Below are 26216 nucleotides of genomic sequence, written 5' to 3'. Positions count from 1 at the left end.
GACACAAAAATGTAAAGAATAAAGATAAATATTGATACATTTGACTGTGTTATGTTAAGTTTGAGACCTTTCAGAGAAAATTAAAAAGATTCAAAAGTCACACATTCAGAGAAATACGTGAAACAAATGTCAGTGGCACATTAAGTATCTATATTACATAAAGAATTCCTGCAAATCAATGATGAAAAGAACAATATCCCAATTTAAAAAGAGAAAAAAATCTTAAAAAGATCCTTCAGTGAAGAGAAAATGTAAGTGACCATTAATAACATGAAATAGCAATTTTATTATTAACTGGGAAAAGCAAACTCAAACTACAAAGAAATTGATCTTGTAAATAGATACCATTATATACTGGTCAGCTGGAAAAATTAAAAATAATGATAATAGCATATACTGGTTGAGAGGAGTAAATATATAATAATATTTAAAACTATTTTGGAAACAAATATACCAGGATTTGGCAAAGCAAAATGTGCATGTACTGTGGGCCAGAAATCTATTACTTTAAGTATATGTCCTACATCTTAGGATACATTTACAAAAAAATGTTCATGTTTACACACTTCTCCAGGGAGGACACACAGATGGACCACAGACATATGAAAAAAATGCTCACCATCACTAGTCATCAGAGAGATGCAAATTAAAACCACAATGAGATACCATGTCAAACCTGCCAAAATGGCTATCATTAATAAATCAACAAAAAAGTGCTGGTAAGGATGTGGAGAATAGAGAACCCTAGTTCACTATTAGTAGGAATGTAGACTGGTGCAGCCACTGTGGAAAACATTATGGAATTTTCTCAAAAAATTAAAAATGGAACTGCTTTTTGATCCAATAATTCCACTGTTGGGAATATACTCTAAGAATCCCAAAACATCAGTTCAAAAGGACTTATGAATCCTTATGTTCATTGGAAACAGCATAAGTTCCCCTCAGTATAGGAGTGGCTTAAAAAAAATGTGGCACATTTACACAATGGGATACTACACAGTAGTAGAAAAGAAGGAATCCTTACCTTTTGTGACAGCATGGATAGAGGTGGAGACTGTCACGTTAAGTAAAATAAGTCAGTCAGTGAAAGACAGATAACATATGATCTCACCTATAAGTAGAATCTGATGAACAAAATAAACTGAGTAAAATAGAACCAGAGGCATAAAACACTGAACAGACTGACAACTGTAAGAGAGAAGGGAGGGCGTAGGGACTGGTTGAAAGAAGGTGAAAGGATTAGTCAAAGAAAATGTGTACATGACCCATGGACATGGACATGGACAACAGTGTAAGGATTGACTGTGGGGATGGAGGTCTGAGCTGGGTGGAGGAGAGCAAAGAGGGAAAAATTGGAACAACTGTAGTAGCATAAACAATAAAAAGTTCATTAAAAATTTTAAATGTTCATGTTTGTAATGAGTATTGTTTGTAATGTTATCAAAATTGGACCCCTCCAACATGAAAATCAACAGTAGGGTAGAAACATAACACTGTGGTGTACTCATACCACGGAATAGTGCTTAGCAGAGTAAACAGATTAAATGCACTTGAACAAATAACAGCAAGCATGAATCTCTGAGACATAATGCTCTCTCTCAAAAAAGAAATTGCAACACTGAAAGGAAAAGAAATCAACAGAGACAAGAGGGAAGGGGGGTGGGGGCAGGGAAAGGGAAGGGAAGGGGAAAGTCAAGGAACATATAGCAAGGACTCATGGACAAAACCAAAGGGGAAGAGCTGAGGGAGGGAAGGAGGGAGGGGGCAAGGGAAAGTGGTGGTGGGGAGGCAGAGACAAATGTATTTAAAAAGTAAATAAATTAAAAAAAAAGAAATTGCAGAAAAATGTATACAGTATATTCAAGACATAAAGTTTTAAAATCACATAAAATTGAACAATTTTATTTTTAGGGATACTAATATCTGTAGTAAACTACCAGAACAATCAATAAATCAACAAAAAAATCTATTAGGATGAACAGAAAAAGTAACCCTCGTACATTGTTTGGTGAAAATACAGATTGGCATAACCACTGTGGAAAACAGTATGGAATCACTACAAAAACTTAAAAATGGAACTGACTTATGACCCAGCAATTCCTCTACTGAAACTACAAGGTGGGATCCAAAGAAAACCAAGACTTATTTATTAAAAAAAAAGGATTTATTCTTTTTTGTTTCCTGAGGAAACTATTTTTATTTGTTGACAAAGAATTCTAAAATTATATAATAAGACAAAGAACCTAGAATAGCCAATATATTCCTTTTTTTCTTTTTCTATTTTTTTTATTTTCAAATACATTTGTCTCTGCCTTCCCCCCACCACTTTCTCCTGCCCCTCCCCCCCAAACCTTCCCTTTTGGTTTTGTCCATAAGTCCTTGCTATATGTTCCTTGACTTACCCTTCCCCCTTCCTTTTCCCCCCCGCCCACCCATCCCTCCTTCCCTCTTGTGTCTGTTGGTTTCTTTTCTTTTCAGTGTTGCTGGTCTTATTTTCCTTGCATCTTTGTATTGTTGGTTAGGACCCGCTTATAGGAGAGATCATATGGTATTTGTCTTTCGCCACCTGGCTTATTTCGTTTAGCATAATGCTCTCTAGTTCCATCCATGCTGTCACGAAGTGTAGTTCTTTTTTTCTATCTGCCGCACAGTAATCCATTGGGTAAATGTACCATATTTTTTTGATCCAATCATCTCCTGATGGGCATTTAGGTGGCTTCCAACACTTGGCTATTGTGAATTGTGCTGCTATAAACATTGGGGTGCATAGGGTCTTTTGAATTGGCGTTTTGGGATTCTTAGGACATAGTCTCAGCTACGGAATCACTGGATCAAAAGTTAGTTCCATTTTCAGCTTTTTGAGGAAATTCCACACTGCTTCCCACAATGACTGCACCAGTCTGCATTCCCACCAACAGTGTAGTAGTCTTCCCCTTTCTCCACAGCCTCGCCAGCACCTGTTGTTTGTTGATCTGTTTATGACTGCCATTTTGAGCGGTGTGAGGTGGTATCTCATTGTGGTCTTGATCTGCATTTTTCTCATGGCTAGAGATGCTGAGCATCCCTTCAAATGTCTCTGGGCCCTCAGTATCTCTTCCTTGGAAAAGCATCTGCCCAGGTCATTTGCCCATTTTTTTATTGGATCATTTGTCTTCTTGAAGTGGAGTCAAGAGAGTTCTTTATATATCTTGGAGATCAAACCTCTATCTGATGTATCATTAGCAAATATATTTTCCCATATGGTTGGCTCCATTTTCATTTTGCTGATGTTTTCTTTAGCCCTGCAGAAGCTTCTTATTTTTTTTAATTTTATTTTAATTTATTTTTTCAAATACATTTGTCTCTGCCTATCCCCCTCCACTTTCCCTTGCAGAAGCTTTTTATTTTGATGAGGTCCCACTTGTTTATACATTCCTTTATGTCCCTTGCTTTAGGAGACATATCCGTGAAAAAATTGCTGTTTGGGATATCTGAGAGTTTCCTGCCAATGTTCTGCTCTAGGACTTTTACACTGTTGCGACTTATATTTAAGTCTTTTATCCATCTCGAGTTTATTTTTGTGTATGGTGTCAACTGATGATCCAATTTCAATTTTTTTTGCATGTAGCCGTCCAGCTCTCCCAGCACCATTTGTTGAAGAAGCTATTATTGCTCTATTTTATGTTTCTGCCCCCTTTTTCAAATATTAGATGTCCATATAGACCTGGACTTACGTCTGGACTTTCTATGCTGTTCCACTGATCTATGGGTCTTTTCTTGTGCCAGTACCAGATTGTTTTGAGTATAGTGGCTTTGTAGTAGAGTTCGATGTCCGGTATTGTGATCCCTCCTATTTTGTGTTCCTTTCTCAAAATTGCTGGGGCTATTCAGGATCATTTATCGTTCCATATAAATTTTTGAAATGTCTGTTCTATTTCTGTGAAATATGTCATTGGTAAATTAATAGGGATTGTGTTGACTCTATAAATTGCTTTGGGTAGTAAGAACATTTTGATGATATTAAATCTTCCAATTCATGAGCACAGTATATGCTTCCATTTATTTGTGTCTTCCTTAATTTCTTTCTTCAATATTGCATAGTTTTCTGCGTACAGGTCTTTTACCTCCTTGGTTAAATTTGTTCCTAGATACTTTATTTTTCTTGATGATATATCGAATTGTATTTTTTTTTCTGAATTCTTCTTCTATTTCATTTCTGGTGTACAAAAATGCCTTTGATTTCTGAATATTGACTTTGTATCCTGCTCTTTTGCCAAATTCACTTATTGGGTTCAGGAGTTTTTTGGTAGAGTCTACAGGTTTTTCTATGTACACTATCATGTCCTCTGCAAACAATGATAGTTTTACTTCCTCCTTTCTTATTTGGATGCCTTTTATTTCTTTTTCTTGTCTGACCACTGTGGCTAGGACTTCCAATACAATGTTGAAAAGAAGTGGTGAAAGCGGACATCCTTGTCGTCTTCCCGATGTTAGTGGGAAAGCTTTTAGTTTCTGCCCGTTGAGTATGATATTAGCTGTACATTTTTCATATATGGCCTTTATTACGTTGAGGAATGCCCCATTTATTCCCATTTTGCTGAGTGTTTTGAATATAAATTGGTGCTGTACCTTAGCAAATCTTTTTCTGCACCTAGCGAGATGATCATGTGGTTTTTGTCTTTTCTTTTAATTGTGTGATATATTACATTTATTGACTTGCATGTGTTGAACCCTCCCTGCATTCCTGGGATGAATTCCACTTGATCGCAGTGGATAATCTTTTTAATGTGTTGGTGGATGTGGTTTGCCATTATTTTGTTAAGGATTTTAGCATCTATGTTCGTAAGTGAAACTGGCCTGTATTTTTCTTTCTTTGTAAGGTCTTTATCTGGTTTTGGGATTAAGGTGATGCTAACGTCATAAAAAGAGTCTGGGAGTCTTCCCTCCTCCTGGATTTTTTGGAATACTCTGAGAAGGACAGGGGTTAGCTCTTCCTTAAATGGTTTGTAAAATTCTCCTATGAAACCGCCTGACCAAGGCCTTTTGTGTGCCGGGAGTTTCTTGATGACTGCTTCAATTTCCTCAGCTGTTATCGATCTGTTCAAGCTTTCTGTTTCTTCCTCCTTCAGTGTTGGAAGATTATACTTTTCTAGAAATTTGTCCATTTCATTGAGGTTTTCAAATTTCTTGGCATATAATTGTTCATAGTACTTTCTGACAATCCTTTGTATTTCTGTGGTATCAGTTTTTATTTCTTCTCTTCTGTTTCTGATATTATTAATTTGGGTCCTCTCCCTTTTTTTCTTGATGAGTCTGCTTAAGGGCTTGTCAATTTTATTTATCTTTTCAGAAAACCAGCTTCTGGATTGGTTGATCCTTTGAATCATTCTTTTCATCTCTATGTCATTCATTTCTGCTCTAATCTTTATAATTTCTTTCCTTCTACTTACTCTGGGATTTATTTCTTCTTTCTCCAGTTCTTGAATTTTTAGTGTTAGGTATCATATTTGAAATGTTTCTTTTTTTGTAAGCCTGTATTGCTATGAACTTCCCTCTCAGGACTGCCTTTGCTGTGTCCCATAGGTTTTGGACTGTTGTATGTTCCTTTTCATTTGTTTCCAGAAATTTTTTGATTTCTTCTCTTATCTCATTATTAACCCATTCATTGTTTAATAGTCTACTGTTCGGTCTCCATGAGTCTGCAAGTATTTGAAGTTTCTCTTTGAGGTTGATTTTCAGTTTCAATCCCTTGTGGTTCAAGAAAAAGCATGGTATTATTTCAATTTTGCTGAAATTGCTGAGGCTTGCATTGTGTCCTTTCATGTAGTCTATCTTTGAATAAGTTCCTTGCGCATTTGAAAAGAATGTGTATTTTGCTTCTTTGGGATGTAAGGTTCTCTATATGTCATTTAAGTCTATTTGATTCAGTACATCATTCAGCTCCACAATATCCTTTTTGATATTTTGTTTGGAAGAACTGTCCATTTTTTACAGTGGGGTGGTGAAATCCCCCCACAGTGTGTTGCTGTCTATATCTTTTTCAAAATTGTCCAAGATTTTCCTTATATTATTCATTGCTCCTGAATTAGGAGAATATAAGTTTACAATGTTTGTATCTTCTTGATAGATTCTTCCTTTAAGTATTATGAAGTTCCAGTCTGGGTCTCTTTTTATGGCCTTTGTTTTGAAATCTAGTTTTTCTGATACAAGTATGGCAACCCTGACCTTTTTTTCCTGTCCATTTGCTTGGAATATTTTTTTCCATCCCTTTAATTTCAATCTGTGTAGGTCTCTTGCTCTGAGGTGAGTCTCTTGTAGGCAGCATATGTGTGTGTCATGTTTTCTTATCCATTCAGCTACCCTGTGTCTTTTGATAGATGCATTTATTCCATTTACATTGAGTTATTACTGATAGAAAACTATTCATTTTTTCTCTTTGTTCCTGTGTTTTTTCTCTTTCTCACTCTTTTTCTTCATCTTCTTAAAGCAGTCCCTTTAGCATATCTTGGAGTGCTGGTTTGGTGGAGGTGTATTCCTTTAGCCTTCTTTTGTCTGAGAAACTTCTTATTTTGCCTTCCATTCTAATTGAGAGCCTTGCTGGGTAGAGCAGCCTTGGTTGTAGGCTGTCGCTTTTCATGACTTGGAATATTTGTTGCCATTCCCTTTTGGCTTGTAGTGTTTCTGTTGAGAAGTCAGCTCCTAACTGTATTGGGGCCCCCTTTTATGTTACTCCCCATTTGTCCCTTGCTGCCTTGAGGATTCTCTCTTTGTCATTAATAGTTGCCATTTTAATGATAATGTGTCTTGTAGTGGACCTCCTTGGGTCCCTTTTGAGTGGGGCTCTCTGTGCCTTCTGGATCCGTGAGACCTTTTCTCTCCTCAAATTGTCGAAATTTTCTATCATTACTTTTTCAAAGAGGTTCTCCCTCCCTTGCTCCTCTTCTTCTCCTTCTGGTATCCCTATTATACGGATATTATTGCGTTTCAGGTTGTCCTGCATTTCCCTAAATGCCTCTTCATTCTTTTTGAGTCGTTTTTCCATTTCTTATTATTTCCGGGAGCTTTTTTCTACCTTATCCTCCATCTCACTGATTCGATCCTCGGCTTCATCCAGCTTGCTTTGGATCCCTTCTACTGTGTTCTTCAATTCAGAAATGGTATTCTTCATATCCTCTGTGCCTTCTTGATAGTTTCTATGACCTTTTCCAGGCTGATATAATTTGCTGTAAGATCCTGATAGTTTCTCTGCAGTTTCTCATATGTCTCTTCGAGCTGGCTGAGCTCACTGAGCTCCTTAGAGCCATTTTTTTGAATTCAGTATGTGAGAGTTCCTTTGCTTCTATTTCTTTTAGCTCTCCCTGTGGGGATTCCCGTTTTCCACTCATTTGGGGGGAACTTCTTTTTTTCCCCATTTTTGTGAGAATCTATTAAGTAATTAATGTAATTTTGCTTCAGCTTCAATTGATCAGTCTAGATTTCCTGACTTTGTGGATTAAACTTCTATGGTAGTAGACAGGTTTGTTTGTTTGTTTGTTTGTTTCCTTTACTTTTCTTCCTGGGCCTGCCTCTGATGATGTCATTTCTTGACCCTACATGACCTTGGGTCATTTGTTTGAGCTTTCTAGGAGTCTGTTATCTGCTGCTTTGGGCAGCTCTGTGACCCCTTCGACCTGGGATCCACTATTTCTGTGGATCATTCTGTACTTCCACACCAGCTCCTTGAGCACGGTTTCCGGCCTGGCCGGATCCCCTGCCCGCCTGAGCACTTATTCACCCAACCTCATGCACTTGTCTAGCGTCCATGCCCTGTGGGTACTTCTGGACTGGTCAGTGTAGGGTCTTCTATTATGTGCTTTCCCCGCTTTTGGCTCTTTGGGGGTGTTGTCTGCCCTTGAAAAATAGAGACTACGGAAATGGCAGGAAGTCAGCTCCAGGACTCTCTGGTTAATCCTGTCTCCAGTCTCTCCTCCTGGGTCTCTGTGGAGCTCTGGGACCCCTTCCACCTGGGATCCACTATTTATGCAGACCGCTCGGCAGTCGTGGGCCCGCGTGGACACCAGTTTATGCCTGCCTTCACTGATCTGTGCACTCCCTCACAGGCCCCTTGGGTGCCAACCTGTGGGAGCCCTTGCCAGCCCGCATAGTCGCGGGTCCACACATGCACTGGCCAACCCTCGCCAGCCACTCGGCGTGTGTGTGCATGCCTGCACTGGGTGGTTTCGGGCTGTCTATTGTGTACTTTTTAGCTTTTGGCTCTTTAGGGTCATGGCCTGCCCGCGCGCAATAGATACCATGGAATGGGGAGTGAGTCAGGACTCCCCGTTCCTCCTCCCTTTCTTTCCCCAATGCCTCTGTCTCCTGTCTCTCCTCAGGGGTCTCTGGGCAGTTCTGTGACCCCTTCAGCCAGAGATTCACTATTTCTGTGGACTGCATTATAATCACAGGCTGTCTGGCTAGTGCGCACCCTGCCAGGGCAAAATGGAAACTACAGAATGGGGAGGGATTCGGGACTCCCTGTTTCCTCCTCCCATTCTTTCCCCAACACCTCTGTCTCCAGTCTCTCCTCAAGGCTCTTTGTAGCTGTGTGACCCCTTTGACCAGGGATCCTCTATTTCTTCCAGCTTGTCTGCACTTAGACTCCAGCTCACACGCACACAAGCTGTGTGCAGAGTGCACAAAAGTTAGGTTAGTTGATTCCCTTATGACTGGGCGAGGTGGTAGCTGCAGAGTGGGAGGTGAGTTATCATGGGGGCTCTACTGGCTGCCGTCTCAGTTCTCTTCACAAAGTTTTCCTCGCCAATCTTTTCCCAGGCACCAGCCCACTCTGCTGCCGTCTGTACCCAGAAATCAAGGAGGGTGGCTGCCACTGCAAATTTTTGCATTGGCCCTTTATATGTCTCTTTGCATCCCCAGCCACCTGTTTCTCGCAGAGAGCGCCCCTAAGCTTTTTGGGGTTGCATTTTGTCTGTGTGTTTTCCTGCTTTCAGCTGCTGTAGTCTAGGGCTTCCTGTTAATGATTCAGACCTTGTTCTTTTCAGGGGGAGCTAACTGGCCGTTTCTATGTCCCTCTGGTGCTGGTGCCCGTGGGCACCCAGGCCGCCCTTTTGAGCCTCCACTGTACTTCTCACCCATTGAGATGTGTGAGAGTTGAATCCACTGTCTGTCTGCAGCTCCAAGGCTCCTCTCCCTCTATTGTTCCATTGTTTCCCAGGTGATTTCTCCACTATTTAGTCACAATTCCAGTTTGGTCTTGGGAGGAGGTCAGCGTGACTCCCATTCACTCCTCTGCCACCTTCCGTCTATCTATTCTTACATATTTAAACTTCAAGTCAATTTCAATGTAATCTCCATTTGATGCAATACAGCCATTGAAATGTTTTTATTCCACTACTCAAAACAGTTTTTGAACTCATTGATTTTGATGCCTTTTAATGCTTCTGCTGTTTTTTTTTTTTCTCACCTCTTCCACAACAGCAAAACATTTCCCTTTGAGGACTTTTTTTTTTTATCCAAGAAAACAAAGAAATCACTTGGAGAAATATCAGGTTAATAAGGACTGTGAGTCATGGAGGTTATGTTTTTGGTTAAAAAAACCCCTGCAGAACAGTCAGCGCAGTGTGGAATGGTGTACTTGTAAATCACCCATCATAAAATGGGCAAACACACTGAGAGGGTCTTAAAAAAATTTCACTGAAGCCAAATGCAGCCTTTCACAACAATGCCATCTGGTGCACTGATATAGATGCATTCCTATAACACTCACATAGTGGGAGAAACCTGCCCTCCAGAATATAATTCCGTTTTTGGGGCCCCCTCATATATCCAAAGAAGCCTGAAGCACTAATTTGAAAGAATATATGAACCCATATGTTCATTGCACTGTTGTTTACAATAGCCAAGTTTTGGAAGCAATCCAAGTGTCCATCTGGAGATGAGTGGATAAAAGATCTGTGATACACTTACACAATGGAATACTACTCAGCCACAAAAAAAGAAATTTTACCATTTGTGATGGCATTGATGGACCTGGAGAACAGTATGCTAAGTTTTGTAGGAGAAAGTGCTGAAGATCTACAAAGGGAACAGCATTTTTTGGTTGAAAATTTATGAACTACTGAAATGGTTCTCTTTCTCAAACAGTTACATTTATTTCACTACAGTAGTTCTTATTGTTACTATATTTCTCATTTTTCTTGTAATCTAACACAAGTTAATGTACTACTAAAAAACATTGAGAAAGAAATCAATTTCCCTGAATGTTGGCAATATTAAAATCAATAAGAAAGAAACCAATTTCTCTCAATGTTGATGGTATTAAAATCAATATATTCAAAGACAATATACTGAATCTGAATAATTAGCATTTACAAGCCCACTTCTCTATTTTTGTACTTTGTCTTGACATAACATTCAATTCTTTACTGCCAAAACTAGCTATATGGGGAGAAAAATGTAAGTCCAAATACTGAGAGAGTAGTATTGCTTCTGCCAAATTGAGGTATAATCTGAAGGTTTGGGTTCTTAAATATTAATACATTCTTAAAGTACATTTTAAAAAATAACATATACTCTATATGGATTCTGAATATTGGAAATTTTAAGTATTTTGCATGTTAAATAATACTCATAAAATAAAGAATAATTAATGTAAATTTAAAATTGGATACTTTTTGTCATTTACATTTTCTTACATGGCGTGGGGAGGGGGGTGAGAGTGGTATTAAATACAGGAAAAATGCTTCACCTGAAGAGGAATGTATGGATTATTGAGAGTCTACAAATTCAATTATAGATTAATTGTGTTATAGAGCTACAGTAACTGAGACCTTTGTCAGAACTATTCAATGGGTGACTATATAATCACCCACTTCTGTCCAACAAGGTAAGCAGAGGAGAGAAAAATATTTTTTAATCAGGGAATAATTTTAAAATCTGGAATTAGTTAAAATTTAATAATATTAGGTTTACTGGTGACTCCAGAGCTAATTTCCCCTTTAAGAGCCTCAATCCCAGGCTTAGAACAGAGGGAAATCAGTGCCAGCTCAGGAACTTTGCCAACTCCATGTAGTGACTTTACCATGTACTGGCTCTATTGTTGATTGCACATGGCTCTGTTCTTCTGCTATGAGCCTGTGTAGTGTCCCTTCCACACTGCTTGGAAGCAAAATAAAAGATACTAGTTGTATTTACAAAAAACATGTACTGAGAGTGTTTTGTTTTTCTAACTATTTTTTTTCCTATAACTTTCCTTAAAAGTTATAAACTAAGAAAATGCAAATGGCACTGCTGAGATAAGATACAACTGCCCCTCTTCCCTGACTTTGGGGCAGACTTTGTCACCATATAGCCTCATTAAACTCTCACACTCTCACAGCTCTTCTATACAGTAGCTATTATCATCCCATTTTATAGATGGGGAAATGCAGGAGGTTGAGAAACTTGCTCAGATCACTCAGCTAGCACTTAGTTGAGCTGAAACTAGGCATCTTCTCCAAGTCTCAAGAGGAGAGAGAAAAACAAGTACACAAATACTGCTGAATCTTCACCAAATTGGGGCCTATCAGACATAGATTGTTAATAGTGATATTTCTATAGAGTAACATGTTGCTCATAGTGGTGACACTGTAATAAAATTGGTACATTTACTGGGTATTATAAAGTCTTGGGCTCAGTGAAATACATACATTAATATCTCAATTTATTCTTAGAAGAATCCTGTAAGGTAAGTTATCAGTATTGTACAGATGATGAAAAAAAGGTTCAGAGAGAATAAATGGTTTAAGGGCAGCCACCAATTTTGGTGGGGACCTGAGTGGTTACAACCTGTCTTGAACCCACATTTACATTGTTATCACACATTTTTATTTAGATTGTTTATTACAGAAGAATAAAAATATCAAAGTTTTCCAAAGATGTTTTTATTCATTCACATTTTGCATAAAACCTAGGAAACAATACATTTTGTAGTTTCAATATTATGTTTTTTCTTTGTTCTTTTTGAAGATTGCAGAAGAAAGCACCTTTCTCTCAGTCCTTGATAGTACCACCAGTTATAGAGCTGGGCTTCAAGGCCCAGTTAGCCTGAATCATTGTGTTCTCTGTCCCCCAGGCTCCAAGTATTCCAGTTTTTCAAATACTATTGCTTAAAGTGCTTTGACGCATAGAAGAACTTGAGGAAAATGAGCACTTTTTCCCATGATATTGTCACTTGTTTTGGTTATTTATAGCTACATAATAAATCACCATAAACTTAGCTGTATTAAAAAACTATTATTAAAATTTTAACTATCATCATCATCTTTTTTACATCATCATTATTGTCTTTATAGAGATTGACTGGGCTCAGCTAGGTGGCTCTCACTTGGGAGATGGTGACTTGAGTTCGCGTTATCAGGCCTTACTCAGGTTTCTTTCTGCCTGTTGATAATTTCTGTCAGCAGTGACCTTAGTTGAGGATGTCAGCCAAATACCTACATGTGGAGTCTCTGTGTGTCCTGGGATTTATTATAGTTTGGGACCTGAGTTCTAAAAACAAAAGTCCAAAGAGAAGCAGAGCCAGAATAAAGCCTTTTATCATTTAGTCTGAGAAGTCTCATAGCACCACTTTTCTTGCACTCTATTTATGAGAAACAAGTAACGCAGGCCAGCTTATATCTAAAGATAGAGAAATTGGCTTCCACCTCTTAATGAAAGGAGTATGAAAAAATTGCAGATATGATTTAAAATGACCACTCTTCTCTCACTGAAGAAGATAGGAAATTGTGTAGTGAACTTGAGCTGATCTGATCAACAGGATTCTAAGGGACTAAAGAGAATACCAACAAAGCAAACTCAACTGTTGTACAATGATTGTTTCATTAAAAAAATGCACAGGTAGTTTACTATATAATCAAGGTTGTTCTCCTAACCTTTGTGTAAGAACCATTGTTTTCCCTCTGTCTCTGACCCCAGCTACCAAAGCCATCAGCTGGCTAATGTCATCTTTCTTGGAGAATGTCCTTCATTTAAACCCTGCCTTTCTCAGATGTCTCATACACAGCTGTGTTATCTAACTAGCCACTAGAGCTGTCACAGGGTCTGCCCTCCTACTCTACTCATTACAATCTTAAAATTCAAAATATTTGTGCAAGTAAAGGCTTAACCTTATAATGCTCATGTCTATTGGGCTCAGGGTATCTGGAAGTTGCAATATTTTGTTTATTTTGTGTTTTAAATGCCCCTTGAAATGATTTCTAATTTTTGCACATTTATTTTAAAATGTTGAGCCATGTACAACAAAATCATAAATGCTTTCAAAATCAATGGGAAACTTAGGAGAAGCAAACATATTTGTCCATTTACAATTAGTAAAAACAAGGGAATGATTATAATTGCATCGTAAATTTGTATCTGGACATACTGGTGACAAAAATAAAAAGTTAAAAGCAGAATAACAATAACAAAAACAATGGAATTTGTCTTAGAGTTCCCATTCTTCATAGGTGAAAAATAAAGCCAATAGTACCTCAGAGGAAGTGAAGCATTTGCTCTAAAATATAATTCTGAGATAAGAGAGCTTGGGAGATGTTGACAAGAAGATGTCTGTCACATTGAGCAATAGACTTTTGTAACATCATTTACTGAAATCTGAGAACATAACACCAATACACAACTCAGCATAAATAGCTTCATAGTGGAGGACAATACAGTTTAGTACAACTGTGTAAATTGAATGGCCTAATTTTAACCAGATAAAAGTCTTAGACTATATAGCAAAATAGATGACCTGAATGTCCTTTCAACAATTCCCCATAACGATAAATTGTTTCAACTTGGCTTTTGATAATGATTGTGAACTTGGTTCTTTAGGTGGGAATATAAACCACAAATATGAGGATAATGTGAGTAGAATTGATATAAATTCTACTTCTTCCTGTTCCAGAAAAAGTAGGTCAAAGGAAAGAGAAGTCACTTTCCATTAGAGCAACAGAGACAAACTATATGCAGGAGCTATGCTGTGAGTTAGGCATTAGAGGATTATGAAATTTTTTAGGGGTTGAAGTTTTGGGACATAGGAGTGAATGATGCATGCCAAGGAGTGAGATAGCTATATTAAAGGATACACTAGACTTAAAGTCAAAAGATCTGCATGATAAACTGACATTCTACATTAGGCAATAAAATAGCTGAGCTGAGTAAGTAAAAGGAAAGTTTGGTCAAATACAGAACTGAATCTGCAGAATTTGTGAAAAGGGACAAGAAGAGTTGAGAGTGGGTTGGTTTGGACCTTGAAGTGCTAACAAGCAATATGCCAAGAAGCTTACAAATCATTTAGTCAACTTCTTAATTTCCTAGAAGAATCTGAAGTCCCCAGTGAAATAAAATCAATCAAGTTGACAACACTGGAGACAAAATCAGAATTAGAATCCAGTTCTTCTGATTATTTAAATCATTAGTTGTTGATAACTTTTGTATATTGAGGATTTTCTTCTTGCAATGTTTTTTTTGTTTTTGTTTTTGTTTTTTTTTTTTTTTGCAGCAGGAACAATTTTGAAAAGATGCTAGAGTATTGGATGATAAGGAGTTCCTGTATGTTCTAGATCCAAATAAGCTCTGAGCAGAGATCATTATAATTTTTAGTCAAGTTTTGAGGTTGTTTGTTACATAGCAATATTATCTATAAAAATGTAAATGGGTGACCAGTGTATTTTCTGGGCTTATTTTCTACTAAGAATCTGTTCTACACACTCCCTTCTTCTCTTCCCTACTATCTCAACTTCATATTATTTATGCTCCCTTCACCTAAGTTACACATTGGGTTAAAATGGAAACATGACAAGTAGATGCTTTTTCTCACTAATAAGACCACAGTAAGAAGGAGATTGGCTCTGCTCCATCTCATCACCACAATGATTAGCCAGCACACAGGTGAGTAATTACCAGATGCTGGATATTCCTCAGACTTCTCCTTTCTCAGAATGTAGAGAGAGGATGCTCAGCCATGGGTCACTATTAGTCTTCAGCAAGTGATCCTTCTTTTATTGAATGTATTGAGGTGCCATTGATTAACACAATTATATAGATTTCAGGTGTATAATTCATAATACATCATCTGTATACTGTATTATGTGTTCACCACCCAAAGTCAAGTCTTCTGTCACCATTTATCCCCTATTTATCTTGTTTAACCTCCCTCACTCTCCTTACCCTCTAGTAATCATCATACTGTTGTCTGTGTCTATGAGGTTTACTTTGCTTAGCCCCTTCACCTTTTTTACCCAGCTTCCTAAGCCCTATCCCCTCTAACAGCTATCATTCTATTTTCTGTATCTATGAGTCTGTTTCTATCTTATTTATTTTCTTTTTTTTCCTTTTTTTCCTTTTCTTTCTTTATTTATTTTTTAAAATTTATTTACTTTTTAAATACATTTGTCTATCTTATTTATTTTCTACATTACATTCCACATATAAATGAAATCAAATGGCATTTGTCCTTTTTCTTTTTAAAATTATTTATTTATTTGTTTGTTTTTTTATTTATTTATTTTCCTCAGCCAAGGACATGCTCATTGATTTTAGAGAGAGGGGAGGGAAAGAGTGAGAGAGAGAGAAAGAGAGAGATCAATGTAAGAGAGAAACATCAACTGGTTGCCTCTTTTATGTACCCTGACCAGGGTCAGAACCTGCAACCTAGGCATGTTCTCTGAACATGAATGAAACCCACGACCTTCCAGTTTATGGAGTGATGCTCCAATCCACTGAACCATACTGGCCAAAGAAGTATTTGTCTATTTCTGACTGTCTTATTTCACTTAACATTATACTCTCTGGGTCCATCCATGCTGTTGCAAAAGGTAAGACTTACTTCTTTTTAATGGCTGAGTAGTATTCCATTGTGTAAAGGCACCACAGCTTCTTTTATCCACGCATCTGCTGATGGGCACTTGGGTTGCTTCCAAATCTTGGCTATCATAAATAACATTGTAATGAACATAGGAGTGCATATAACTTTTTGAATCATGCTTTCAGGTTTTTCCAGATATAGTCCCAGAAGTGGAATTGCTGGGTCATACGGGAGTTCCATTTTAATTTTTGAGGAAACTGCATATCACTTTCCACAGTGGCTGCACCAGTCTGCATTCCCACCAACAGTGCAAGAGGATTTCCTTTTATCCATATCCTAGCCAACACTTGTTTGTTGATATATTGATGGTACCCATTCTGATAAGTGTGAGATGATATCTCATTGTGGTTTTAATTTGCATTTCTCTGATGATTAGTCATGTTGAACTTTTTTTTTAATATATCTGTTGGCCATCTTTCTTCTTTGGAGAAATGTCTATTCAAGTCCTTTGCCCATTTTTAATTGGACTTTTTGTTTTCTTGGTGTTGAGTTATATAAGTTCTTTATAAATTGTGGATATTAACTCCATATGAGATCTATTATTGGTTAATATACTGTCCCATTCAGTGGTTTGTCTTTTTGTTTTCTTAATGGTTTGCTGAGCAAACCATTTTAGTTTGATGGAGTCCCATTTATTTTTTCTTTTCTTTCCCTTCTGCAGGGAAAACCAAAAAAAAAAAAAAATATTGTTATGAGAAATGTTTGAGATTTTACTGCCTTTGTTTTCTTTTAAAAATTTTATGGTTTTGAATCTTATATTTAAGCCTTTACTCCAGAAATATTCAGTCATTTTTCCCTGGCAGGCACATTGGTGTGCCACAAGAATTTTTTAAAAATGCAATATCTGACTTTTTAGTCAGGGGCACTGACCTCTTTTCCCTAAGATTGTCAAATTAAAAAATATATATATATATCAACAGCCAAAACAATAGCCATTTTGTATCAATTGATCAAAATTATACCTAATTTATCTTGTTGGATTGTAAAATAATGGAATATGTTTTATGGCTTGCTGAAGAATTTTAGTAATTAGTTTATGTGTGCCATGAGATGAAAAAGTTGAAAGTCACTGCTTTAATCCATTTTGAGTTTATTCATGTGTATGGTGTAATTAGGTGGTCTAATTTCAATTTTTTTTCATACATTAGTCCAATTTTCCCAATACTATTAATTGAATAGACTGTCATTACCCCATTGTATTTCTTACCTCCTTTTCCAAATATTAATTGACTATAAAGGTCTAGATTCATTTCCGGGCTCTCCATTCTATTCCATTGATCTATATATCTGCTTTTATGCCAATAGCATGCTGTTTTGATTATTATGGCCTTGTAGTATAGTTTGATAACAAGTAGCCTGTTTCCTGCAACTTTGTTCTTCTTTTTTAACGTGTGCTGTTGCCTATTCAGGGTCTTTTATGGTTACATATCCATTTTTGAAATATTTGCTTTAGTTCTGTGAATTGTGCCATTGTTATCTTGATAGGAATTGCATTGCGTCTATAGATTGCTTTGGGTAATATAGACATTTTAATGATGTTAATTCTTCCTATCCATGAACACAGTATATATTTCCACTTATTGTATTTTCTTCAATTTCTTTCTTCAGTGTCTTAAAATTTTCTGAGTACAGGTCTTTTACATCCTTGGTTAAAGGTATTAAGTATTTTTTAATGCAATCATAAACTGGATATTTTCCTTAGTTTCCCTTTCTAACAATTTATTATTAGTGTGTAAAAATGCAACTGATATTTGCATACTTATTTTGTATCCTCCTACTTTACTGAATCCATTTATGAGTCCTGCAGTTTTTTGTTGCATTCTTTAGGGTAGTCTATATACACTATCATAACATCTGCAAATAATGACAGTTTTAATTCTTCCTTTCTAATTTGGATGTCTTTTGTTTCTTCTTGTCTGATTGCTGTGGCTAGACTTCCAGTGCTATGTTGAATAAATGTGGTGAAAGCAGACATCCCTGTCTTATTCCCGATATTAAGGGAAATGCTTTTAGGTTTTGCCCATTGAATATGATGTTGGCTCTGGGTTTGTCATACAAGGTCTTTCTAGAAAAAGACCCACAATTGGAATGATTTGCCAGACATCAATGTAAACTGGCAGCCAAAGAGAGTGGACCATAATGCACAAGTGTGAACAATGACAACTTCACTGTACTAGTCAGTGGGGGTGGTAGATGCAGTTGAGTGAGCATGTGTACTGTGTGGCCATCACATTCAAAATGACTGAGCAAGTAGAACAATGAATCTGCATCAAATTTTGAACTAAGTGTGAACATTCCTCCATGTAGACTACTCAGGTGATTCAGAGGGCTGTAGCTATGGGCAACTGGTGATTGGTAGCTTCATCATGACAACATATCTGATCATGCATCAAGTCTCATGCAGAGGTTATTGGCAAGACATCAAATCACTCAGGTGACTCAGACCCCTTACAGCCCAGATTTGCTATCCTGTGACTTCTGGCTTTTCCCAATATTAAAATCACCTTTGAAAGGGAAGAGATTTCAGACCATCAATGAGATTCAGGCGAATACAATGGGGCAGCTGATGGCAATTGGGAGAACCATGTGAAGTCTCAAAGTGCCTACTTTGAAGGAGACTGAGGCATCATTGTCCTATGTACAATGTCTCCTGTGTCTTCTATCTTCTTCAATAAATGTCTCTATTTTTCATATTACATGGCTGGATTCATTCTGGGCAGACTTCATTTGACTTTCATTATGTTGTGGTGTGTTTTCTCTATTTCCACTTTGCTGAGAGTTTTTTCCATAAATGTGTGCTGGATTATATCAACTGCTTTTTCTGCACCAGTTTATATGATCATGTCCTTTTTATTCTTCATTTAGTTTATAGGGTATCATGTTTATTAATTTGCAGATACTGTACCATCCTTGGATCCCTGGAATAAATCCCACTTGATCATGGTGTATGATCGTTTTGATGTATTGCTGGATACAGTTTGGTAATATTTTCTTGAGGATTTTAGCACATGTTCATCAGAGATATTGGCTTATACATTTCTTTTTTTGTAGTGTCTTTATCTGGTTTTGAAATTAAGATAATGCTGGCCTCAAAAAATGAACATGGGAGTCCTCCTTTCTCTTGAAATTTTTGGAGTAATTTGAGGAGAGTTGTTAGTTTTTTTGAATGCTTGGTAAAATTCACCTGTGATGTCATTTGAATCAGGACTATTGTTTTTTGGGAGTTTTTTTTTTTTAATATTGCTTTGTTTTCATGTGTTATTGGCCTATTCAGATTTTCTGATTCTTTTTATTTAGTTTTAGAAGGTTGTATGTTTCTAGGAATTTATCCAATTTTACTAGCTTGTTCAATTTGGTGTTGTATAGTTGTGCATAATATTTTCTTAGAATCCCTTGTATTTCTGTGGAGTCAGTTTTTACTTTTATTTTTTTAATTTCTGATTTTATTCATTTGGGTCCTCTCACTTTTTTCTTGATGAGCTTGGTTAAAGTTTTGTCAATTCATGTTTATCTTTTCAGAGAACCAGTGCTTGGTTTTACTGATCTTTTGCATTGTTTTTTAGACTCAATTTCATTTATTTCTGCTTTATTCTTTATTATTTCCTTTCTTCTACTCACTTTGGCTCTGTATGTTGTTCTTTTTCTAGTTAGTTGAAGTGTTAATTTACACTGTTTGAGACTTTTTATTTCAATTTTTAAAGACTTTTTTCATTTATTTTTAGATAGAGGGGAATGGAGGGAGAAAGAGAGGGAGAGAAACACCCCAATCCAGGGGCCTGCTGTAACCTTGACATGTGCCCAGAGTGGGAATCAAACCCATGACCTTTTGGTTTGTAGGATGATGCCCAAGTGAGCCACAGCAGTCAGGGAAAGATTTTTCTTATTTCTTGTGGTAGGCCTGTGATATTGTGAATTTCCATATTAGAAGTGCTTTCACTTTTGTCCCATAAATTTTGGGTTATTATGTGTTCATTTTCATTTGTTTTAAGGTATCTTTTGATTTATTCCTTTTTCTCATTGTTAACCCATTCATTGTTTAGTAACATCTTGTTTCACTTTCATAAATTTTTGTTTTTCCGTTTTTTCCTGTGATTGATTTCTAGTTTCATATCATTATAATCAAAGAAGATGTTTGATGTGATTTCATCTTCTTAAATTTATTTTCACTTTCTTGTGTCCTGGTTTTTGGTCTATCTTAGAAAGTGCTTCATGTGCACTTAAAAAGAATGTATATTCTACTGTTTTGGGATGAAAGGCTCTAAAGATATCAATTAAATTTATCTGATCTAGTCTGTAACTTAAGGACACTATATTTTGTTGTTGTTAATTTCCTGTCTGGAAGATCTATCCATTGATGTCAATGAGGTGTGAAATCCCCTGATATGACTGCATTACTATTGACCTCTCCCTCTATGTCTATCAAGATTTGCTTTATATATTTAGGTGCTCCTATGTTGGGTACATATATGTTTAAAAGTGTTATATCTTCCTGTTGGATTGATCCCTTTAGTATTGTGTAGTGTCCTTCTTTGTCTCTTAACATACTCTTAGTTTCAAAGCCTTTTTGTCAGATATAAGTATTGTTAACCCAGCTTTTCAAAATTTGCATTTCCATGAAATATTTTTTCATCTCTGTATTTTTAGTCTGTGTGTATCTTTTGTTCTGAGGTGGGTCTTTTGTAGATAGCATATGCATGAGTCTTACTTTTTTATCTTTCAGTTACCCTATGTCTTTTTTTAGATCACTTAACCCATTTATATTTAAAATGATTATTGATAGGTACCTATTTATTGACATTTTATTCTTTTAACTATGTTTCTCTGTTTTTCTAAAAATTTTCTTCTTTTCTTTAAAGCTGTTCTTTTAACATTTCTTGTAGTGCTTGTTTGGTGGTAATACATTCTTTTAGCTTTTTCTTGTCTGGGGAGCTTTTTTTTCTTTTTCAATTTTAAATAATAGCCTTGCTGAGTAAAGTGTTCTTGGTTGTAGATCCTTGCTTTTCATCACTTTGAATATTTCATGCTAATCTTTTTTGTCCTGAAATGTTTCTTTTGAAAAACCAGCTGACAGTCCTATGGGAGATTTCTTGTAGGTAACTAACTGAATTTCTCTTGTTGCTTTTAAAATTTTATCTTTGTCTTTAACTTATTCCATTTTAATTATGATATGTCTTAAGGTGGCCCTTTTTGGCTTATCTTCTTTGAGACCTTCTGAACTTCCTGGACTTGCGTCTTTTTCCTTCACCAGGTTAGGGAAGTTTTCAGCCATCATTTCTTCAAATAGATTATTTAATCTTTGCTCTCTGCTCTCCTTCTGGTACTCCTTGATGCAAATGTTGTTGTGTTTCATATTGTTCCAAATGTCCCTTAAACTATCTTCATTCATTGTAATTCTTTTTTCTTTTTGCTGCTCTGATTGGGTGAACTTGTCTTCCAAATCACTCATTCAGTCCTCTGCTTCATCAAATCTACTGTTTATTCCTTCTAGTATATTATTCACTTCAGATATTGTATGTTTTGTTTCTGACTGGTTCTTTTTTATGGTTTCCAATTTTTTTGAGCATTCTTATAACCAATTTTTTAACTCTATATCTAGTAAATTGCTTGCCTCCTTTTCATTTTGTTCTTTTTCTGTAGATTCTTCCTAGTCTTTCATTTGCTGCATATTTCTTTGTATGCCCATTTTAGCTGCCTTTTTGTGTATGTTTCTATGTATTAAGTAGTTCTTCTATGACTCCAAGTCTTGGTAGGGTTGTCTTATGTATTAGGTGTTCTTTTGGATCCCGTTGCACAGTCTCATTGACCACCTAATCTGGGTGCTCCAGAATGTCCCTTGTGTGAGCAATGTGGGTCCTCCTGTTGTAATTGAGTCTTGATTGTTATTGACCCATTCATGTATGAGGTTGACCCTCAGTTTGGCTGATTGTATGTACCCCAACCACACTGTATAAGCTGGTGTGCAGGTGCTGACCACAAGAAGCTGAATTAATCTCAGCAGAGTCTGGTGCCTGCCAAGATCTCCTTTTGTTGGAAGCTGACCACTGGTGTGTTGGTTCTTAGGAAAGTGAGACTTTTGACTTTCCCTCCTCTGAATTCTTCCTCACCACTCAACCCCACTTGGTGGTGGTCTCTGAGAACGAGCTCCTGATCACACCAAATGCTGCAGGCAGACCTACTGCTCACATTGTCAGTATAGTTGTTATTACTTCACCATAGAAGAGGTTGTCAAGAGCCACATAATGAGTGTATTTAGAGAAAAAAGAGGCATGGGAAGGCAGAATTCACACTTCTTTTTGTTTCCTTTTGTTAAAGTATATTTTATTAATTATCCTATTAGAGTTGTCCCAGTTTTTCTCCCCTTTATTCTTCTCCACCATGCACTGCTCCACCCCCCAGTATTCCTCCCTCATAGTTCATGTTCATGCGTCATACATATAAGGTCTTTGGCTTCTCCATTTCCTATACTATTCTTAATCTCCCCCTGCCTATTTTGAAACTACTATTTATGCTGTTTATTCCCTGTGCTTCCCCCCATTCTTTCCCTCTACCCCTCCCCTCTAATCCCCATTTCTATGATTCTGTTCTTATCCTAGTTGTTTGCTTAGCTTGTTTTTGTTTTTGTTTTTTAGGTTCAGTTGTTCATAGTTTTGAGTTTGCTGTCATTTTACTGTTCATAATTTTGATCTTCTTTTTCTTAGATACGTCCCTTTAACATTTCATATAATAAGGGTTTGGTGATGATGAACTCCTTTAACTTTGCCTTATCTGGGAAGCACTTTATCTGCCCTTCCATTCTAAATGATATATTTGCTGTATAGACTAATTTTTGAAGTAGATCCTTGCCTTTAATGGCTTTGGATACTTCTTTCGAGCCCCTTCTTGCCTGCAAGGTTTCTTTTGAGAAATCAGCTGATAGTCTTATGGGAACTCCTTTGTAGGTAATTCTCCTTTTCTCTTGCTGCTTTTAAGATTCTCTCCTTATCTTTAACCTTGGGTAATATAATTATGATGTGCCTTGGCTTGTGCTATCTTGGGTCCATCTCCTTTGGAACTCTGAACATCCTGGAACTCCTGGAAGTCTGTTTTCTTCACCATACTGGGGAAGTTTTCCTTCATTATTTTTTTCAAATAAGTTTTCAATTTCTTGCTGTTCCTCTTCTCCTTCTAGCACTCCTATGATTCAGATGTTGGAACATTTAAAGTTGTCTTAGAGGCCCCTAAGCCTCTCCTCATTTTTTTAAATTCTTGTTTCTTCATTCTGTTCTGGTTGATTGTTTATTTCTTCCTTCTGCTCCAAATCATTGATTGGAGTCCTCGTTTCCTTCCCTTCACTGATGATTTCCTGTATACCCTTCTTCTGTTTGTGTGAGGAAGTAAAGTGTATCTACCTACATCTCTATCTAGCCACACTACTTTCTAGTTCATATGTTAGAGCTCCTCTACAAATAAAACATCTGAAAAGCCACAATTCTAAAGTTCAGGTCCCCAAAGCCTTTAAAGTGATGAACAAAACCAAATTTTTGGAGAAAAGTCAGTCAGTCTCGGGGAGCTGCACATAGTGCTATGGGTCCTGGGGCAACCCAACTTACACAAATAAAGGGATATTTTCTCAAAGAGGTCAGTTTATGACTTACTCTTTTTCCACTGAGATGTCTTCATATCTTAATATTTATTTTCTGAGAAGCTGGTTCTGACAGTATGAAAAAATTTAAGTAATACTATCTTATAATATTAATTCAACAATAAAGCATTGTCTCTGGTTACACATTCACAGAAATCTGAAGGAAATTTAGATGTTCACAGGGAAATCAATGAGCATGGTCAGGTGTCAATAAAGTGCGCTTAATGCTGGGGTTAAACAACACCCTGTAACTAGCATTAGCTGGTTTTCTCACCACTTCTACAGCTTATATAGAAAAACTGACTTGGTGTTCTTTTTGCAGCCACTATTGAAGCACCAGCTATCAAAATGAAGGTGAATCCTTTTGTTACTTCTGATCAGAGCAAGAAGCATAAAAGGCATTGCAGTGTACCTTCCAACATTTGCAGGAATATTATGTCTTCTCTTCTTTCCTAAGAGCCAAGACATAAGTGCAATGTTTAATACATGCCCGTCCAAAGGGATATTGAAGTTCAGGGTGTTCTGGGACATTAAAAAGGGCATCAAATTAACAAAATAGTTGTTTACAGAAATAAATATGTCATCTATATTGAATGAATGCAACAGGAGAAAGCTAATGGTACAACTGTTTCTGTGGACATTTAGCCCCGCAAGGTGGCCATAATTAGACTAAATCTGGAAAAAGGCCACAAAATCCTTGAAAATAAAGACAAATCTCATCAAATATGAAAAAAAAGACAAATACAAGGAAGAAACAATTGAGGAGATGCAGGAATAAAGTAATCCTATATACAACTTTGATTTAAAACTTAAAATGAGGACTTCAAGATGGAGGAGGAGTGAATGGAAGTCACACTGACCTCCTCCCAGGACCAATCTGGAATTGCAACTAAATTGTGGAGAAATCATCTGGAATAAAACTGAATAGTGAGAGAGTAGCCTTAAAGCTTAGGACAGAGGGAGGAATTGGCTTTAGCACAATCTAAATGGTAAGGAGTGAAGTAGAGGCTTGAGAAGGTGGAATTGGCACCCATGAGTAACAGCACCAAAGGGATACTGAAATAGCCAGTTGAATCCCCTGAGAAGAGCAGGGTCTAAACCGTAGGCAGGGATCTCCACTCTATAGCACCAGAGCCTAAAAAGCACACAGATAACAGCCAGCTGTGAAAAGCAGCAATGTGCTCTCTGCCTGAGACAGGCAGCTGGAGACACAAAAAGCCATTTAATGGGCCAATGCAAAACTTGTAGTGGCAGCCACTTTTCCTGGGCTCCAGCAGAGGCGAGGGCAGAGTGGGCTGGCGCCCCTGAGGAGAGACTGGAGAAGAAGGCTTGGGGGAAAGAACTGAGAAAGTAGATGGTGGGGTCCCAGTGCTGAATCACCCCCACATTCTGCAGCTGCCATCTTGCTCAAGCAGACCACTCATCTGAGCAACAGCAGAGTGAAAGAACACAATATCCATGCTTCCAGTAGGCTTGGCTCGGCCCAGTGTTGTGCAGGCCCAAGTGCTGAGCACAGAGTGGCAGTCACAGATAGTGGATCCCTGGCACAGGGGGATGCAGAGTGGACTACAGATGCTTCAGGGAACTCTGGTGATGGAGTTGATGGGGAGAGAACTGAGAAAGTAGCCAGCAGGATCCTCGTGCTGGCTCCACCCCATATGGCAGTGGCCATCTTGCTCAGGGAGACCACTACCCTGAGCAGGAGCACCTTGAAAGGACAAATAGCCATGCTCCCAGTAGGCTCAGCCCCAGCCTGGTGTTGGGCAGGACCAAGTGCTGAGTACAGAGTAGCAGTCAGAGATAATAGATCCTTGGCTAAAGGGGACGTAGGTGGTCTAGAGATGATGAGGAGAGTCTGGTTATGGAGGAGCGGGGTAAAGAACTGAGAAAGTAGCTGGGGGGATACTGGTGCTGACACCTCTGATATACGGCAGCAGCCATGTTGCTTGGGCAGACTACTCCCCGGAGTGGCAGCAGTGTGAAAGGAAACAATAACCCCACCCACATGAAGGACTCTGCCGTGCTCTGACACTGAGGGCAGAGTGACTAGATTAACAACTGTAAGAGACAGACACAGACAGTAGATTCCTGGAAGTCTCCTAAAGACTATTTCAGGTCAGACGGGGTCAACATCTGACATCATCTGAGGCAGATCCAGAAAGAAAAAAAAAAGTGGTCTCCTCCTTAGAAGTTCACACCACAAAGTCAGGAAATCAAGGCAGATCAATTTAAGAAGCAGAAGCAAAAAAGAATAGTTTTACAGATAATGAGAAGAAAAAGAACCACCCCCCAATTGGAGGGAAAGAAGGGATCCCCACAAAGAGAAGTGAATGAAATAGAGGCAAGTCAACTATCATATATTGAGTTCAAAACAATGGTTCTAAGGAAGCTCAGTGAGCTCAAAGAGAATTACCAAAAACTGCAGGAAAACTATGAGGAAGATATTGCAAACTATATCAGCATGAAAAAAAAACAACAACAATGAAACAATAAAAGGCAAGAGGAAATGAAAAATACAGTTTCTGAATTGAGGAACGCAGTAGAAGGAATCAAAAGCAGGCTCAAGGATGCAGAGGATTGAGTCGGTGATCTGGAGAACAAGGTAGAAAAAAAATCCCAGAAAGAGTAAGAAAATGAAAGAAAAAAAAAACCTCAAAAAGAATAAAGAAGTATTGAGGGAAATGCAGGACAACCTGAAATGTAATAATATCCATATAATAGTGATACCAGAAG

General features: G+C 37.5%; 1 pseudogene; it reads left to right on the top strand.

The window, feature by feature from the left end:
- Positions 1 to 23804: 23804 nt before the first annotated feature.
- LOC129065156 (60S ribosomal protein L26-like) lies at positions 23805 to 24261 on the top strand (annotated as a pseudogene).
- Positions 24262 to 26216: the final 1955 nt, after the last annotated feature.

The sequence above is a fragment of the Pteronotus mesoamericanus genome, unplaced genomic scaffold (assembly GCF_021234165.1).
Source record: "Pteronotus mesoamericanus isolate MK-2021 breed Mesoamerican mustached bat unplaced genomic scaffold, CSHL_Meso_final contig_173, whole genome shotgun sequence".
NCBI lineage: Eukaryota > Metazoa > Chordata > Mammalia > Chiroptera > Mormoopidae > Pteronotus > Pteronotus mesoamericanus.
The sequence above is the reverse complement of the archived record's forward strand: the minus strand, read 5'-3'. Positions and strand labels throughout refer to the sequence as shown.